The 20744-nt window shown below is 38.3% G+C and overlaps 1 long non-coding RNA gene across 1 annotated transcript; it reads left to right on the forward strand.

The window, feature by feature from the left end:
• The first annotated feature begins 701 nt into the window (after positions 1–701).
• Positions 702–20732, forward strand: LOC130148716 (uncharacterized). The gene is made up of 3 exons (XR_008821632.1): positions 702–777; positions 7760–7861; positions 19506–20732. It is a non-coding gene; the product is annotated as an uncharacterized LOC130148716 (long non-coding RNA).
• The last annotated feature ends 12 nt before the right edge of the window (positions 20733–20744 follow it).

A 20744-nucleotide genomic window follows, 5' to 3' on the forward strand; every position in this document is an offset into this window, starting at 1 on the left:
CATGCTACTTTTGCAAAAAAAGTATGAATAGAATTATTATCACCTGTTTGTGAAGTAAAAACACTAAGAATGAAAGCAATATTTCAGACAATATAAATGTAATCAAGAAAATTTAATATTGAAAGGAATATCAATCTGCTTGAGAGACTAATTCAGCATTCAAATCTAGTGATGCCATATCTAAGTAAATACATTGTAACAAATATTTTGGATACTATTCTACAATACTTTGGTTTATTATTTTATGTTTATCAGTTTGTCTTCAATTACCTGGTAAATACAGTTTTCTTAAAATCTAAAATGTGAGTAATTAGAAACTCCTGCCCACTACTCTTCCAACTTTCCTGTGTTGTCTAAATACCAGAAAAGGGGAGAAATCCAGTTTCCATTTTACAAATTTCACATTTAGAGCTCTGCATCATATGGGCATCACTTACTAAATAAGAATTCTGAACTGAAGGAACATTTTGTAATTGTTCTTTGTTTTGACAGTGATCCTGCAGCAAAGAACAAGCCGCAAGGGCAGGTTTTGCATGTATAATGAAAATGAACATAATGGCATGATTCACTGGAAATGGAAGTTCATATAGAATTGTTGCTCCAGTAGAATTTTGCTTCCTGCTGAGATAATCTTTGTTAACAGATTTCCTTCCTATTAAATTATACTCATGGATATATATATATATATATTTTTCCCCTCAGCAGATCTGCTATTGTCTCCTGGTCACCTCCCACATGCCATGAAAATGTGATTTAGTGACTACATAATACACATAGGTATGTATATTCTGGCTCTTTTGTAATTTGCAACTATTGAGAATATTGTGCTATTTATCACCACAGGAAATACCAAAGCAGCACCAGAAAGACTTTTAGACTAAGCTCAAAGGGTCATTCTTTGTTCTTATCAATGGAGAAAACAGCCTGATTCATGTAAGAATATTGCTTTACATCCAAAGCCTTTTTTGACTATGCAGATGGAAAGCTTCCTGCCGGAATGAATTTATTCTAAGCAGTGGGAGCCTCAGAACAGTGCAAGTTACTTGAAGACTGTGCTGTGAGTCTCCAGTACAGCATCCATCTACTTGGGGTATTGTTTTCCCGTGTCATACTGTCACCACTGGGGTCAGCAGGACTGAAATTTGGTCTGCTGGGAGAGATTGTCTGTGGAAGGATACTTTTGCTCTGGAAAATGTTTTCTGAAGTCTCAAGGCAGTACAAAGTTGTTGGCTTTTCATATGTGCTTCAAATTCCATCTGTTTCAGAAGATGTAGTAGGTGAGGAAAGTGATTTCCTTAGTGTTTTAAGGATACATCCCTGTTGCTCAGAATCTTGTTCGTTTTGGGTTTTTTTTCCCCCCTGAGGGTATGTACTAGGCAGTTTCTGAAAGCTTGGTCATTGTACAGATTAAGTCAGGCGTCATGAGAACTGCACTACACAAATACTCTAGCAAAAACTCTGTCCTGGCACTTACTCCCACAATTGCCATAATTTTTGTACCTGACCTTGGGCTGTTTATTTATCTTCTCCGTGCTGCTTTTGTACAAAATGAGTTATCTTCCATCATTCTGAGATTAAGGGCATGCAAATATATCCTCCTGTATCTCCAGGTTTGCCTGCTGAAGAAGTTACCACCCGCACCTTCCCTGAGGGGGCTTATTACTGCCTCTTTTCTGGGGCTGCCCCAACAGATTTGCTGACTGAAAGCTGTTTGCTAAGTTTTCATACAATTGCTTTTTTCTAGTTGCTGAGATCAATGCCCTTTCGGTTAGTGCTGGCTGGTGATATTCATTAAGGGAGACCTACAGGTAGTTTAAGCTAATTTAGGTTGTTTTGACTGACAGATTAGGAAGTAAACATATGAGTTGCTCTGCAAAGGGATGGAGGGGATACCTGTAGCTCCACCTCCTTCTCAAAAAAAAAAAAAAAAAAAAAAGAGCAGCTGAAAGTGGTAACCTCAGCTGGCAAAACTAGAGTAGGAAGAAGATGTCTATTCACTGACTTTAATCATTAATATCTAGTTCATTGGAAGGAAGGAGTGAGTACTAAAGGTTATTATTTAGATAAATGATCCAAAAGACAAGCATAAAAAAGACAGATATGCTGGGTGAAAGCAAAAATCCATTTCCCCAATCCATTAGCATTTTTAGTTTTAAACTATAAGGAGATTATCTAATACGTGACACAAAGATGACTGAAAAAATGTAATCAGATTACTTTCTTGTTATTAAAAGGAAGAGGTAGGTTGCAACTCAAATGAGCTTTTAAATTAGTGCTATGTGCACATCACAGTTAAAAACCCCACAATTATAAATCAGCATAGCATCATTGATCAAAGTCCCACATTATGGCACTTTGCATTTCCTATATGAAATTTATGTAATCAAACTTTCTGTGCCAAGAAATGTAAGTCTCTTTGGGAGGCTTAACTCTATGCTGAACACCGACCTTATCTAAGGAGCACTTCTATTATACTGTCATTTATAAGGTAGTTTTTTTTTTTAAAGTAAATATTTAACAAGGGACATTTCTGTCTGTTCTTTCTCCTTTGTTGGTAATTGCTTACCTTTAACATATCAACTATAATTCTATTCCCTGAAGATCAGCCTTTATTTTTATTAGCTACTTCTTTAATTCTTTCAAGGCAACTTCAAAAAAACCAAATAGCCAGAAATAGGAGTGACACTCCAGAATGTGAATGCTTGAATTCAACAAACAAATCCCCTAAAATTACTAAAGTTACTGCTACTTTGTTAAAATCACCTTTTACCTGTTTTTTTATCTATAAAAGTGAAAACACTGGCAAGAATAAGTATTGTGCCACTGACACCGGAAAAATTGTACCAGTAGTAGTGTGCAGTGTTACTGTTTGTCCCACTACTAACACTGTCTTTTTTTAGACATGGTGCAAGGTAATTGTTTTCAGGGAAAATTAATTTCCAGCAGCTTTTTCTAGCTCAGGAGGGTGCTCCTAGCTCTTAACAAAACCTTACTGCATTTTTCCTGAGGCTTTGTTAAACATGCAAAATGTAGTATGTATCTGAGCCAAATACAATGAAGTATTTGGAGGTCTTTCCAGGATGACAGCAAACTTTGGATCTGGTGACTTGTACTATAACAATGATATCAATTTATACATATTGGTTGCTATTCTACATCTTAATCTCAATAACGTAATGTGTTGTAGGACCTGTTTGTAATATAGTATTAATTTAAGATAACAGTTCCTGGTCAAGAGCTCTACTTACCTGGCCATAACCAGAGTGCAGCAGTGGACTGTGCATACCATATCTTTAGTTAAAGGCTCTTCTCTCAGAGTACTTTGAAATTGGTTTGACCCTGATGGACAAGATAGAGTTCTTCTCCCTCAGTTTAGACAGACACTAGAGCAAAGGTAGTCACGCTGTTCTCTGTTTATAGTCAAACTGAGAAATAGTGAGTTTTAGAGAAAAATCTATTCCGTTTTAGGCTTCTGCTTCAGGAAAAGATGGACAGCGCCTCAGACTCCATTGACACAATGGTTAGACTTCCACTGATTCAAAAGGGATCTTGCACAACTGGCTTAGATGCAAGCAACCGCACTGTAGATACCTAGGCCACTTGTATGCAAAGACAAAGCAGTGAAACAAAACTACCTGCACATGAGCTTGGGTAACCTCACATTTACATATTTTGTGCCTAGCATGTGTCTGACAATAGAAACCACCCTAATCTACTCCTACACCTCTTAACATCCCTTTCAAACAGTCACCATCTTTTACGATTGCAGTTTTGCAGCTACTTTAGGACAACCTCAATCTGCTGTACGCTTACCCAGGTAACACATTTCCTTATTGTTCTTTATGTTAACACCAGGACTTGTAACATAATCCACCAAATACAAAATTTGATTCAAATGAAACTAATAAGCTTTTCAATTGAGCTGGATTAATTTCCTGGTTCAGCTACAGAAAGAAGTAGTTAGCAATAGGAAAAAGAACTGCTCTTTCCAATAATAGCACAGACTAAGGTCCCCCTACATCAGTTACAAAACTACACCATTAGCAGGTTACAAACATTACCACATCAGAGTAGCCTACTAGCAGGACAGTTATTTCGCATGCTGCTTTAAAGGAGAATTCGTTACTCCAACAACTATAGCTGGTCCTTCTGTTGCCCAATCTGTAAGCAGTTGCACCTGTGCCCAATGTGGAATAGGATTTGAAACACAGGTGAAAAGAGGAACAATTGCAAAAGCTGCCCTTTTCGTGTAATTACATTGTTTATCATGAAACGGTTTGTCTTTTTTGCTCTCCTGTGTAATTTTGCAAAAAATAGCATACTAGCAAGTAAGCTAACATTAAGAACAAAGTTCTATGCAAGTGGATATGTATGTATAGGCCTAGAGAGCTTGCTGGTTCTTGAATTTTGTTTTCTAAGTGGAAATTTCCTCCTTGCTTACTGATAGCAAAGGTAAGATATCTATTTTCAGGATAACCCATGTTTGTCTGGATGCACTTTCAGAGTGGCTGTGTTAAGCTTACTGCAGCCCATTCTATATATAATCATGGGAAAGCACACACTTAAAATGAGGTATGTGTTAGTGTCATTTAGAATATTATGATTGCAGAAATTGACTGAAGAGACAGTTTTATTCTTTGTCTTATAATTGCAGTTGTAAATTCTTAACTGCAGGTGCCATATTTTCATTAAGTGTATAAATAAATCCTCACAATATGGTGCCCTGATCCCTGATGGGCAACTCCTGCAGCACCATAATGAAAAAGAAACAACAAGAAGAATAAATAACTGTGCCCTTGCTTATAAGCCATGCCAAGATGTTTGTTTGAATTCATAGCTCTTTAATTAATCCTGAGTTCTGCACGTGAGTGGTTCTAGTTCTAAGACCTACTAACTATGTCATGACATTACTGCCTGGTTTTCAGGTCTGCAGATGAAAAATTAAGCTTGAAAGGAATAGAAGCATACTGGCAATTTGACCATATATGTTTGTGGTTTGGGGTTTTTTTTCAGTGAAGAGGACAGTTAAATGTGTAGTAAAATGGTAATAATGATGACGTTACCTGTCTATAGGTGAGCTGCCTACGTGCAGGACTCGTTTCCTTCTTTGGTGTTCACAGAAGTAGAACACAGGCTATGTGATCCTAATGCTACTTTGTAAACTGATCATGGCTTCTTTCCATTTCAGTTTCAGTACTGAAAGAAACTTGATCTTACGTGTTTGAACACAGGATGTAAGACTAGATGCAAATAAGTTCCATTCCTGATGTAATAACATCCTCTTTGTAGCCTTGGGCTAGTCAGTCTTTGAGTTTTGGTGCTTCGAATTTTGTTATGTAAGCTAATTATAAAGATGTTATGGCGTTAAGCTGTGCCTGCCACGTTAGTGGTGGGAGAACTCTTCAGATGTTCTTTGTAAAGGATGGTGAAGAGGAAGGGTACTAGGCAAGAAGTGTTATTAGAGATATGCCTGAGCAGCGAAATTCAGGTAGTGACCCTAATCTGGGTGTCCCTAAAGATGAAAGAGCACTGGGATTTAGGGTTCAATTTGACCTCAATTATTTTTTTTTTAATTCACAGAAGCAGGCAGTTGACCTCTTTTGTTAGAGATTTGGAATTTTTTATTCTTCCATAACTTTCACCTGCCCAAGTTCAATTGCTTTTTCCTATCAGCAGAAAGGTCATTCTCATTAGGAGACAAATAACGCAAATTGGATGCATCCAAATTAGCATATTTGAATATGCAAGTGAACACACTTCTTATTTTTCTTCCCACGTACTGACCTCTGAGTCAAATGGAATTTATTCTGCTCTAGGCTGAAAGTGAACTTCTATACAATAAAGATGACTGGGTGTCACAAGGCATCTGACATATTTTATCTAATTGTGATTCCAGATATTTGATGGCAGACAGAAAGCCTGTGGCTGGGTTTCACAAGAATGAAAAATTAGAAGTCAGCCTAGATCCCAGCTTTTGTGTAGAAACAGAAGTGATTAAGCAAAATTATTAGACCTGTTCAAGGCCAACATCAAAAATTGTTTTAAAGGCCAGTGTTTAAGATTGATGTTACCAGCAGCCCCTTGATGCAGACTGGGAATGTAGCCATGGAACAATCCCAACCTCCAGCAATAAGGAAACAGAGATTCAAGGTCACTTTCAAGCCGAGATGCTTTATATAGCACGTTTCCATGCTTGCTTACATTCTGGACTGACCATAGGTTCTTACAGTACCAAGGATTGTCCTTTTATTAGGTAATCACTATGAGTGATTATCAGATGAGAAAAATCTTGCCATCATTATCTGTGATGGACAATACACTATTATTCTGCAATAGAATTTAAAAACATTGTTGCATTTTATTATTTAGTAACTAGGTTGAGTAAGGGTGTGATCCAGTATTACCCTTCAGTTCCTTCAAAAATAATTACACACTAAAAATTGTAATACATCAAAAATTTAATTACATTAAAAGTGCTTACTAATGTTTTGTTATTACTCTGTTTAATCTTGGCATCTGCATGCCATCCATTAATTTATTTCAGTAAAAACTATAGGTCACATTGTGAAGTTCTTACCATATTTCTATGCAGTCAAAACTCCCTTTTTTCCCCCCCCCCCGAGTGTAGTTGCAGTGAAGACATTGATTAGGGGTATGGGGCTTTGTGTATGCAGTGATGCATCTAACAGAGGTAGATAACTAAGGTAATGCTTTAGTTTATGTATATTTCAGATTTGTATATAATCATGTTTTTTCAGTTTATTTAAATGTTTCAGACATGTAAGTATTTCCTCTGTGTTAAAATAAAGCATTTATTTGGGGCACAAGCTTCAATGCTCTTCTTAAGTAAATAAAATATAAACTCCATAATAAAATGATAAACTGAAGAGACACTCCAACAGTAATTAAACTATGCTTTTCTTTCTTTCATATACATACTCACAGAAACTTATATGAAAGAATACTATAAGCTGCTGGTCCTTTATAAGGGCAAAAATACCATTTTCAGAAGAGTCAATAGACAGTGATTTTGTCAAAAACAAACAAACAAAAAAGGTAATACTAGTACCTTGATTTAAATTAACTTAGCATACAAATCAGTGTATTTTGGCTCTTGTAAAGGAATTCTGTAGAGGACGCTATGCAATGCTGTCTTCTGCACCAGCTCATTTTAGAACTATGGCAGGGTAACTGTACTTCAGAGAACTTTAACTAAAAATAAGCACACATACATATAAATAGATATATAAATACACAGACATACATTATGTGTAAGTATGCATACAATATGTACATTCATTTAATGATGTGAAAATGTACACTTTAATATCTATTTTGTGAGTGAATATTTAAAAAAATTCTTCCAAAAATGCAATAAATTTGTCCTGCTGACATTGTGTGTAAGTATTACTCCATAACATAGGGCAGGAAGAACTATCTGAAAATTATGGTCTATAGTTATTTCTTGACTCATGAATCCTTTATGAGGGTTGTGCATGTGCAGAGCAAAAGGACAATATAGTTTCTCACTTTTTCTGTTACTCTCAGTACTAAAAACTGCATCGGCCAGATAGTGGAACATATTTGTGATTGTTTTGAGTGTACACTGTAGCTCACAAACTTTTCTATTACAGTGGTGGCTGGAGTAGCTTAGTCTGCTTACTTATTTCACTCCTCCTGCTGTGTGAACACGGAATGAACTGGCTCAGAGAAGTCATTCTGGTTAATTTTTTTATTTCTGCTACTTTATTTTCCCCAGGTCTGTCTGGCCATATATTGCTGTGTCGATACTGCTGAAGGGATAGTGGGAGCAAACTGAACAAGAACAAAGCTGAACAGGATCAGTGCTACAGCCTGAGAGGTACTTGCCTCAGGTACTTTTACAAAGTGCTAAAATGAAATTCTCACTTGGGTTTTTCAGAAGCTCTATAGAGATTATTAGCCTGAAGTAATAAAAAAATCAATTAGATGTAGGGAAGTTGGAATTGTACAGCGTCTGCTGTGGGATTACTTCACAAGTGCCAAATTATGTGATAAATTTTATAACACAGACAATAGGGTTTTATTCAGATATTCTGTAAGGTTCTTTAGGCCACAGAGAAGGAATTTGAGGCTTCCTTCAGAGCTATTTGACAGGAAAGCTGATCTTTCCTCAAACCTGTCGCAACTCAAGGTACAATCAGAAAGTATGAAGGGTAGAGGAGGTACCAGCAGATCCTGCTGCGTAGTGATGGTGTTGAAGATGGGAGTCAATGGTGGGCATGTAAGACAGAGGAAGGGAGGAGTATGGCTGGCATTTCAGACATTAGAAAATTGTCTCTCACTAAGGTGCTGCTAGTGTTTTACTGTGGTGTGTGAGGTGAAGAGAACTTGGAAAGGTCACGAGCTGACTGTTGTGCTACCTTTACCACTACAACAGAAAATCCAAACATATGCCATAGCATATAGTGTTTGGGACAACAGCAATGTTCAGTAATGATTTCCTTCACGGATTTCCTGGCAGCCTGAATACGTTTAAGACTAAATGTCACTTTGGTAAAAGAGTTCAAGTGTGAAGATGACCCATCTGAGAGATGTTGGTTGTTTTCCTACTTTGTTGATGATATCCAGGTGTTAGTACACAATGAGACAGCAAATAGGTCTGAAATTATATTACAATTATGCTAATTCTGGGAGCATGGAACTATAAACAGAACGAAGCATGCTGTGGGCTAGGGTTTTAAAAAAGCGATGCTATCAGGTCAGTGTGTGCCCAGAGTTGTGGCACTTGGATACCCACAATGATAACAGGATAGAATGCAGTGTGAGGTGGTGGCCTGGCAGGCTATAGAAACAGTGTTCAGTGCAGATGTGACTACCTAGATAGTAAAATTCAGTCATATGCTATGCAGCATTACTGGTACTTCCAAGAAAACTACATCCTATGCAATACCAGTGGCTGCAAACTGCAGAGTTATTTCCTGTGGTTGCTTGTTTTTACTATTTAGGGTGAAGTGACTCCTTTGTATCCAGGTTTCCCAGTGTATCTTATGGTGACTTTTAATGTATGCTTTTAATGTTTAGCTTTTGGCAAATTAATGAACAATACAAAAAATATTGTTTCTCTAAAAGCAATTTTACAGAAAGTGTTGAGGTATCAACACAAAAGATACAAAACAATATGAGTGTATGCTAAGAAACACTTAACTCTGTACTATCCCTACCGTTTAAATAAGTGATTACTCGCAGAATGACATGGTCTAGAAACAAAAGACCATCTGTTGCAAACAGATGACATCTTTGTAACCTTATCAGTATTGAAATAGAAAAACTAGATTCTGCAAGTTTATCATTAACCAGTTGTAGGGAGCATGCTTCAAAGAAGAATGAATGAATGGTCTATCTACTTTCACACTGAAGAAACTCCTTGTCTCTGTGCTTCTCTAAAAACTCTGCAGCCTTCTATCCTCCCATGTATGATACAGAGCCAGCATATTGTGGTGAGCTAAGCTCATCAGCAGTTCTGAACTTGTCACGTGATGGAGCCATATGGAGCTCTATGCTTTTTTTTCTCTACAAGGTGAGCTTTTGGGAAAGCCTGACTGCAACAGCCATATCAATGCAGAACATGTGGAAAATCGGGGCAACTGGCTAGAGGTTATAAAGCTGTAGGACACCTATAGCAAGGCCAAAGGTATGGTTATTTCTTTGGGCCAGGGAGAAGATGCTCTCCTATGTCAGGTAGTCATTATTACAGGTTGAGCCATGCATGACCACATTTTTGATGAGAAATGGGGTCAATGACCATTATCATACACTGATGGAGATGAAAGGATGAATATTGACACTTTCAACCTTACGTGGTTAAGGCTGGGAGTTGTCCCACTCCTCTCATTTCAGTCATTAGCAGCAGGTAGAAAAGCAGGGCACACCTGGTCAGGCAAAGAAGACATCTTACAGTTACAAGTTCAAAATGCAACTTGAAGGCCAGTAATGTAGGCAGACCTTCCCTTCTGCTGCTCCCCTGTTGAAATACCAGGAGACACGTCTTTTGCATGTGTAGGATTCAGCCAACAGTGAGAGGGCTTGGGATGACTTCATGCATGCTGTGGATGGGATTTAGTGCAGGAATAGCAAACACACAGGCCAGGGAGTAGTGGCATTGTCATGGAGTACTTCTGACCTCACCTGCACACCTCTGTCTGGAGCATAGGAAAACCTGAGACAGAGTAAGATGGTGGCATCATGTTATCCATGGTGGCATATACTAAACCCATGTCACTGGAGGAACTGACAGGCAACTTCCATAGTTGACCTATTCTGAATTCAGGGGCCTCCATGAATCCTCCAATCCAGAAAGCAGCCTCAGATATCAGGCTGTTAAGAGACTTTCAGGTATCAATGCTATTTGACTAGACAATCCAGGCAGAAAATAGGGCAGAGAGAGCATCTGCAACATTTCTAACGTAGCTGGTGGCATCCTCAGCTTTATGAGATCAGGGGAAAGGGATATGCCTGGACATCATAGCAGCTGTACTCCACCACTCTTAAACTGTGATAGTAGACTTTTAAAAAATGAGAATATAGACTGTCATGTCCCTCATTTAGAGAGATGTGTGCATAGGAACTTTCCCACAGGGTTGCCCACAGCTCCAGGCTCACTTTAGAATCCTGGTGGATACAAGCCCAGCCACAGAGGCAGATCACAGCCCTGAAAGCTTCTGCAACACCCTCATACACAGAGTAATTCCTATTCCCCAGCATCTTCAGTGAGGATCAGGCAGGGTGAGGGCTTTTCTTAGCTGGATGTGGCTAATCTCTGCCACCTACCCAGAGGTGATGTGGCATAGGTGGAGGTTCCTGGCGGAGCTGGGGCCTATTGGGACATTCAGGGCAGTGACAGCCTGATCCAGGGAACAGGCTAAGCATGGTCTCTGCTTGTACTTAGTCTGAATGTACTTTGAGAGATTCCAGGTGTCCCAAGGAACACAGGAAGGTACAGAACTGTGCCTTTCGGTGTCTGATAAGTGTCTGCCTAGTTTGAGCTGACTTCAGGAAGAAGGGCTGATCTTTATGAGATATTTTCTCACGTGTTTTTTTCAGTCTTCTTTTGAAGTTTGGCCTGGCATTCAAGGCACAGTCCTTGGCAACAACCTCTGTATGTGAGTCAGATTAGGTGGAAGTGAAGAAAGTGAATGACAGACGAGAAGCATGTGGACAGTAGTCTCTAGGCAAACCTTGGATTTGGAGGTTTGTAGGACAGCTGTATGCTTTACTGTGTGTTGCGTAGATTGACCTTTCTTCTTGCCCAGGCCAAGGGCTATGGCTCAATAAAATTGCAAAAAACCTAAGCAGGTGCAGTGTGATAATGACTTTCAAAGTTGTGCCTTATGGAATGGAATGAAGCTGCATCAGGGGAAGTTCACACTGGATGTTAGGAGAAGGTTCCTCATGGAGAGGGTGGGTGGTCACTGGAAGAGGCTCCCCAGAGAAGTTGTCATGGCACCAAGCCTGTCAAGAGTTCGGGGAGCATCTGAACAATGCTTTTAGTCATATGGTTTAGTTTTAGGTAGTTCTGTGAGAAGCAGGGAGTATGGGTTCCTTCCAACTCAAGATACTCTATGCGACACACCACATATAAAATAGGGTCAAATATCTTATGTGTGCCTTGTAGCATGGGCATATCTGGAACATTCAGCATGGGGTATCTCTGCAGTTTCTGTTTCTGGCAGGGTGGGTATAATTTGAATCTAGTGTGTGGCTCACAGGACCTAAAATTAGGAAGATGAAAATATTTTAGAGTTGGATGAATCACAACCTATTCCTTGTTCTACACTCCTACCTTCAAGACAGTATGAAATATCTGTAGTCCTCCATTTGAATACTTAGATATACCCAAAAGTTAAAGGCACTAGAGATGATTCTTGCTTTTATATGAGGGCCAGAGGACGATATATCATCCCAGGGGTTGATGATCCTGCCACATTTTTGTTACTTGGAGGTGTAATTACTGTAATGTAATATCTACTTGAGAAAAGAAGTTAAACTCTCAAGAACAAATTAGCTAATTTCACATTACTGGCATGATTTTTGTTAAAAGGCCTGCTAGATCTGAGTCCAGTTTCTGAAAATAAGTATTGTCTTATGTTATAAAATAATCTCTTCTTGCGATGTCAGCATTTTCTGATAGACCACTGATGGAATGCGTGAGTGCTACGTGTTCTGTGGATCAAATACTGATCATTGGAGCTCTATGTAGAGTGTAGACTTTGACGGGATAACTGCATAAGGTTCTCCTGGTTGGGAGATCAGACTTGACAGTTGCAGTGGCCTTTTTTGGCCGTCTGGCCTTTGACACTAGCAATAAGCTTATACAGCAAAGAGAAGCTTTAGCATGGCAACTGGTGAGTATTGTAAAAGTGTGTTATGTGTGACCGTCGCATGAAGGAATACCTGCTGAAATTTATTTGCAATGTCCTTGAACAACATTGAATTCTCCAGATTAGGTGGTGCCTGTGGAGCAAACCTATTCATTTTGCTAATGAGACAGAGGAAGAAGATAAAGATTTAAAAAATGCCTGGCATCATATTTTATTAGTCACCCAATATAATTATTGACAGGGATCGGGGATGTTAAGTTCCAGAAAAGGATTACTTATTATCTTAACACTCCTGAGATGCATTAAACACATTTGAATTTAATTAGAAAGGAGTATCCATGATTTAAGAATAAATCTTGCACCTATTAATTTTAGAAATTAAGATGATTTATTTCCTTTAAAATTTCTAGCATTTTGGATAAAAGTCCTTCATAAAAAGTGCATGGCTTAATTTCAAAGACTAAATTTATACAATGTGATTTTTGTCAACCAGACTGAAAAATGGTTGTAGTTTAATACTGGATAGATTTTAGAAATGCCTTCTGTGTGGTATTTAACAGTACAGGCATCTTAGTCATGATGAGTCAGATACTGAATTTAAGAACGAAAAATAAAATTATTTAACTGATACTAAAGATGTTTTTTTTTTTATTGTTTAAGGATTTGGCAGTGCAGCTTATCTTCTCCAAAATTTGTAAAATTTCGTTTCTCAGAACTATGTAACTTACAAAATGTAACTTGAGGATAGTTCAGAATGATCACAGATGGTTCAGCAGATTAATGATTTCTTTTTTTTTTTTTTTAAAGGATGATGATTACAGCCATGTTAAGTAGTCAGGAACTGATGCTTTGGGTGGATATTTGCATTTTCACAATTCATAATGCAGCTAATGCATGTCACATGTTTTAGAATCAATAGTAATGGGCAGACTAAGATGTCTAATGAAAGATGGTGAATGGCCCACAAATGAAAGGAGAATATTCAAAAAGGACAGAGAAACAATGAAAGGGAAACAATCAACAAACTCACAGAGAAAGCACAGATGTAGTGATGAGTGAGACTCTATAGGTAGTGCAGCATGTTGTGTCGATGTAATGCTACAGTGCTACATACACAACAAACCACAGTGGAGCAGGGGATGGAGTAATTTAAAATGGTCGTGTGTAAGCACTTCAAGAATCAGAACTAAACATAAACTGAAGACAAAGCACAGGAGAGAAGAAAGCATCTGCTCTTTAAGAACAGAAAAATTATTTGTGACACTGGTTTTAGAGACATATGCTGGTACTATTATTCAACCAGTGGTAAAAAAACCCCATTAAATTTCTAATGATTATTTGCTAACACAAAAAATATTAACTTCACTCTCAAATAACTCTTTTGGATTCCATTATGGTATTACCATGGAACCAACCCATTATATTGGCAAGCTCTTATTCCATATGGTCAAACATAACACTTGGAACCAGTAAAATGAATATTAGATGTACTTAGTATGTCAGGAAGTTCCCAAAGGTGAGAAAAATTATGAGAAAAATTTTAAGAAAAATTGATTTGGATAAAAAAGGGATGGAAATGTTTGTGGGTTTGTGGTTTTTTTTGGTTTGGTTTTTTTTTTTAAGAATATATTTATTCTGGTCAACAAATCACTGATCATACTGCTGGCTGATGCCACAAGGAGGTTGGCAAATACTGGAAATCACAGAGTGGTAAATTACAAAGATGAGTTAATCATACAGAGCAATCTGAAATGTTTGGGAAGCAGACAACAAGAGAGTTTGAATTCAGCCAAATGCCCATGGATGCACCAGGAACAAGGAATTGAGGTCCTATCTACAGAACTGGGGCTGTATCTGGAGAACAATGATTCAGAATAGAAATTATGGATTGCTGCTGGTTGATATGAGCAAAGGTCAGAGGTAGCCACTATTTTCTGCCTCAAGGGAATGATTGCTATAGCATTTGGATTAAAATGTCCCTAAACCTGGCTTTTTTGTAAGTAAATAAGTGGGCATGGCAACCCAAAACAAAGGTAGAGAGCTGTTAATCTCACTTTAGGTCTGCCACAAGGGAGCTTTTCACCTACAGCCAGACCTCTGATAGCAGGAAGACAGGAGTAGACTTAAGTTTCTTCAATTGCACATCCCATTTGCTTCTGGGAAGTAATCATGTTTTTCACCTCTGAAACTGTGTGCTATTTTCCTCTTTAATGATTAAAATGGTCTGTAATAGAGAGCATAAAATAAGGAGTTGACTTTACATCTGTTCATAGAATGGCTGAAGCTGAGCCAAGAATACTGCTATCAGTTCTTTTCCCTGTGTTTTAATAAGTATGTTAAATTTTATCTTTTATATATAAGACAATAAAAAAAAACCCAAACAAAAAAAGTTTGGATAATTTAGAGAAGGAAGAAAAAACCCTTGAGTTAATTGTTGAGAAAAATCTTTAAAGAGCAAATTTACTTGGAGTGTATCTTTTTAACTGACTGAAAAGGAGATTTTGAGGTTAATTGTGCTTAGGAAGAATTAAATATCAAACACATCATAAAGTAGTGAGTTTTCACTCTTTTGATCCATTCACTCTACCTTTCAGAGGCTGATTGAATCAAACACTAATTTCTGGGCTCGGAATAGTCATAGACTAGTAAAAGTGAGGCTTTTATTTTTTTTCTCCTTTTGTTTGTTTGGTTTTGATTTTTCAACTCTGTAACAATGTTGACCCTTGCAGGAGTGTAGGCATTTTACCAATAAATACCTACTTGAAGAATCAGCCAAATCCACCACGGATAGACAGCATGGAGCACGTGTCCCTGGGCTTCTTCATATCTGTGTAGTAGGTGGACTTTGGCTTTTGTATGCAGCCACATATCCTTGAATATTTAATTTTATTTCATTCCTAACCAAGTTTAAGCTGCAGTATGGTGGGTTTTTTTTTCTTTTCTTTTTTTCTGTTGTTTTGTTTTGCTTTGAGGAGTGTTTTGAATCCTCACAGTGGGACATGAAAGAGACAGTAAAGGTGAATGGAAACAAAATTGAGCTTTTAGTCACTTCATGCTGCCTAGATATGGAACTGAAACTGTTCTAGCTTCATGACATATGCCTTATTCCTTTACCTGACAACACTGAACTCCTGCAGAGTTTATGCCTCTGACTATAAACTCTGCAGAGGTCTTCTGACTCTAGGCGCCTATCAGTGAAGCAAACCTAAGGACTAGAAGTTTTATTCATCACTGAATCCAGTTCCTTGGTTATTGAAAGCAATTTTATATTTGGACGGAATTTTATAACTGGACCAACCTTTAAGTCAAAAGTAGTGGAGATACTTTACTGAAATGTTAATTTCAAAAGCTTGTTCAAAACTGTATGACTTTGATGCGTTTTTTCTTCTACTTTTTGGGTATAGATTCCTCAATGTATTGATGAATATACATATATATATATATATATATATATAAAATCCAGCACATACCTATTTGAGTCTATATGGAACTAGTTCATATACATTTTTTGTGCCAACATTCTAATTTTTAATTTAAATTTCTTTCCCTTGGCTATATTTTGAATATATATATTTCAAAATACATACATATACATATATAATGCCCTAATATAGCATTCAGATGGGGAGTTAGTGTTACTTGTTGACACAATGAAGATACAGGCTGGAAGTATTTGGAGCAACAACAAAAAAAGAATGCTTTTGTATTTTAAAAAAGCAAACAAAGAGAAAATAGAAATGAAATACCAGTCAGCAATATTTCAGGTTGAATCCAGATCCAAGACTGATCGATCTGGCTTTCTCAAGTTATAATGTAATTCTTGCTATGCTTTAGCTTACCAAATATAAGACATTGAAATGATTACCCAATAAATAATCTTAATGTATATAATTATGTTAGCATAACATTTATTTTATATCATGATCAAGTTATTTTAATTTTTCAATCTTTCTTTTTGTCTTCCATAATTGCTTTTGAATATATAAGGTGCTGGCTATTATCTGTGGTGTGTTTACCCTAAGTTTTCTTTAAAATCAATGGTCACTCTCAGCAACATACTAAACTGGGCTTCAGGCTTCAATCTGGCCAACTCTTACGCAGTATCTTGAGCGTAATAATGTAAGTTGTCATGTTAACTGAGAGAATAACTTCCTATTTTCTGTTTAGTCCAAGCAGCATTTGGCTGAATAATGACTTGAAAAGAAGGCATCGCTTATTCAAATGCTGCTAGATAAATTTAGATTTAAAGGCATGGTGCCAATTTCACATTTAGAGTTAAAGAGAGGGATCTAAAAACCATTGACAAATTCTATGGGAACCTTCCCAGTGAAACAGTTCCAACTTTAGCAACTTCAGTTTTAGCCAGTTCAACTAAATTTTATTAGCTTGAATATTCCAACATTTTTTTCTGGAGAATCTCAGAGTTCACCCAGTGCGCGTAAACTCCCCCTTGGGGATTCAGGATACCAGACACTTACTGAGTTATCCTGAAGCTGAAAAACTGTACTTTTAAAACTAGGATGAAAAGGAATAAACTGAGAAAATCTATTAAATTCCCAACCTTTATGCTGAGGGGTTAGGCACCACTAAATGTAAGTCTAAATTAAGTCTGTTTTTCATTACTCCTTTTGTGTGTGTATAGCTGTACATTAACAGTTTGAGAAAATGTTCTATTTACATCTAAATCATGTATAGCTTATACCTAGACCAAGCTCCTTAGGCTTACTGAGGAGGTCTTAAGGATTGCTGAGGACATTCCCTCCAGCACAGTTTTAGTTTTATCTGAAGTATGGATGAAAAACATCTAGAGGTCTTTTAACCACTCTCTGGTGCAAGGAACCTCAGGCTTATTTTTTGATTTTTTTTTTCTTTTGGTATGCCTCAAAATATGACTTTTGTACTCCTGTCAAAAAACAATGGATTCATTGATCACCCTTTTTGTTAGTTTGCAAGAGCTTCCTACTGTAGATTGTACTTCTTTCGATATAAATAGATTTTGCTGTGGTGGCTGCCATGACCTTCCTTTGTGATGCAGACACCTTGGAACTAGCAATAACTTCTGCCCAAGAAAGGATCGACGCTATTTCCCACCCCCCCACCCCCCCATCTTTTTAGCAAATATAAATGTGTATCATGTTTCTGATGATTCATCTGCTAGAAATGGAAGAAAGAACTTGCCAGTCCACAGTATGAGACAAATCGTGTTCTGTATCTCTTCCTCAGGTGTATTTCAAATTTAATAGATTAAAAGAAAACATACAGCCCAGGTGGAAGCAAAAGGTTCAATTCTGCTAAATCTTAAACTTAATTTTATTTCTATAACAGCTACAAAAGTACAAGTCATTTTCCATACAACCTTCTCTTTCAGAGCACTGTTTAGTAAGTCTGCAAATAAAGTTAGAAATGTATGAAAACCTTGGCACCTAGATACGACTCTCAGACCTCCTTAATGAAATAAACTTAGTTTCAGATTCAATGAGCTCATCCTTAGCAGCGGGTGACTGTCCTGGTTTCTGCTGGGACAGAGTTGATATTCTTCCTAGTAGCTGGTGCAGGGCTATGGTTTTGGATTTAGTATGACAATAGTGTTGATAACACACTGATGCTTTTAGTTGTTGCTACGTGGTGTTTATACTAAGTCAAGGACTTTTCAGTTTCTGAGGTCTTCTCAGCAAGTAGGCTGGGGGGCACAGGAAAATGGGAGGGGGCACAGCCAGCACAGCAGACCAAAGGGATACTCCATACCATGTGACATCATGCTCAGTATATAAACTGGGGGGAGTTAGCGAGGGGGGAGATAGCTGCTTGGGGCCTGGCTGGGCATTGGTCAGTGGGTGGTGAGCAACTACATTGTGCATCACTCGTTTTGGGGGTTTCTGTTGTGTTCCCCCCCCTTGAGTTTTATTGCTCTCTCTCTTTTTGTTATCTCCCTTTTCAGTACTATATTATTATTATTAATAATATATTTTAGTTTATTTCAATTATTAAATTGTTCTTATCCCATGATTTTACCTTGTTCTGATTCTCCTCCCCACCCCACCGGGGTTGGGGAGTGAGCAAGCAGCTGCCTGGTATTTAGTTGTTGGCTGGGGTTAAACCGTGAGAGTGAATCATTTCCCAGGTAGCTCAGGAACTAAATCTCACCTCAGGCCTAGATTTCTAAGCAACTGGCAGCAGGTATTGGTATTTATTGGCAGAGATTCCCAAAGAGCCAACAGATTGCCTTGCTTTAATCTTAGTTCCTTCTCTTGACTCCTAACTATGGCTTTCACTGTCTCTTCTTCCTCAAACTGCTTCACTTTTCTATCTGCTTTTTGTGCATCATCCTTGTTGCCTGGATCAACTTGCTGCTTGACTGTAGCCTGAACACCAGCCATGCTACTCCTTTGTCTTGGCATTAGTATGTATATTTAACATACTGATTGCTGGCTTAATCTCTTGGTTGTTCCCAGTTTTCCCCTTTGATGGGACCTTCTTTGACTGGGACGGGTCTTCCCAGTTCTTAGATCTGGTTTGTTTTGGCTGCACCACTTCTGTCTTAATTACAAATCTAGTGAAGGTCTAAATGCTAGGTTCCTCACTCCCTGGTTATAATACCACTGCAATTTATTTTGTAGGTGTTTTAAACAAGGTGACAGAAGCTGAGAACCTATCTGTTCTGCACAAACATTTCTATAGGCAGCTCTGAGAAAATTTGATTTCTCTAGGGTCAGGCTCCTGCATACCAAACAGCTGTCTATTTTTTCTAGCTGTTTGTTGTTATAATAAAAAGATATTGTTGTTATAATAAAAGATATTACTTCTACCCATAAACTTCACCTTCAGTTAAACTGCTCTCTGGGCCAAGTCCCGAGAGGGGAACAGCCCTAGCCACTCTCGAAAGTTCAAATTTCATGTAAAGTTCCTCTTGGATGAGCTATGGATGCTTTCACCAATTTCAGCACCCTGAGAAGAAAAGTTGATTGAAGATAAGTGGGAATAGTTGAAGAAAAAAACAGACGAGTAATAATATTGTCTATCAGACACTATCTAGTGCTATGTGGGGAATAGCTGTAAAACAGGACAGCTTTTCCCAAGAAGCATCTAAAAGACTGTACTCCCTGCTCCTTCAGGTCTGCTTTTAATGGTCCTCCCTTGTTCCTACAGCCTCAGCGAATACCTAGAAAGTCTCCCTCCTCAAGCAGTGGACTTCAGGAGGAGAGAAAGTGGGGATATTTCTGCCGTTTCGCACCCTGTTGCGGATGAGTGACTTAGGATTACTCAAAGAATCACAGTCAAAGGTATCTAGCAAAGGTAGTTTTAATATGAATTTGTAAAGGCATGACTTAACAAAGGTCATTCAATTACTTACTACATGGACAAAACATACAAAGGAAAAGAGAGTTAAATCGGGCTAGGACGATTTACACAGAGACTGGAGATGCAAGAGGGTAAGAGAGCCCCTCCCATTGAGTCATGAGCTTCAGAGAGGACCCTCTTGCTTTGTAAACTTCTGATGAGCTTAGGTGCAGCTAGGTCCAATCTTAGCCTCAGACTTGGACAATGGTTTATGTCTAATGGAATAAGCTACATGTATTTCATTAGTATTAATTCAGCATGCTATCAGTCACTTGCAAGAATCTGTTGTGAGAGGTTCCTCCTTGGGTAAGGAAGGATCTCTTGGTCTCAGGCAAGGAATCTCAAACCTTGAGGTGTCCCAGCTCAAGGGGAGTCACGGGTGGGCAGTCCGGTTGCAACTTGGAAAGAATGCGAATTGAACTCGGTAATGACAGACCTTTGGGTAGAAGGTCTCTGTCTTGATGAGTGAACTTGAGGGGTGTTCCAGCAAAAGGGGAGGTCAGCGCCATGCATGCAGCCATGCTGCCAGGCAGGGAGAGCTCAAAGGCAGCTCGCTTAGGCTGTCATATTTACGTGATAAAGTGGTTGGCTCCTACTCCAACTGCATGCAATGGGAAAGGTATGCATGAGACTTCTTGTACCCACAACTTTCTTTGTTCCTTGATAAATGAATCTTGGAAAAACACACTGCTACTCATGTGTTAATTGCATGATCCCTGTTCCAAGCTCACATACATCGATGTCTCACTGCCCTTTTGTGGGTTTCCTAGAGGAGTTCTTGGCCTGGCTGTGGCTCAGGCTGTTACCTCCTTTGCAGTCTGTACCAAACTACCGCTAGTTTGGTTAAGGTGTCAAGTGCCCATCACATGCCTGTGGCGTGGTTCTGCCTGAATGTGCCTTGTCTGTATCTTCTCAAGTATCAAAAGAACCAGGGTGAAACTCTGGTCATACTGAAGCTGAAGGAAGTTCTGCATCCATTCAGAACTACAAGAAATGTGTTAGACAGTCAAAGATTACTTTTGCTAACTCCAAAATTGCATAAATACC

The sequence above is a fragment of the Falco biarmicus genome, chromosome 4 (genome assembly GCF_023638135.1).
Source record: "Falco biarmicus isolate bFalBia1 chromosome 4, bFalBia1.pri, whole genome shotgun sequence".
In the NCBI taxonomy this organism is placed as follows: domain Eukaryota; kingdom Metazoa; phylum Chordata; class Aves; order Falconiformes; family Falconidae; genus Falco; species Falco biarmicus.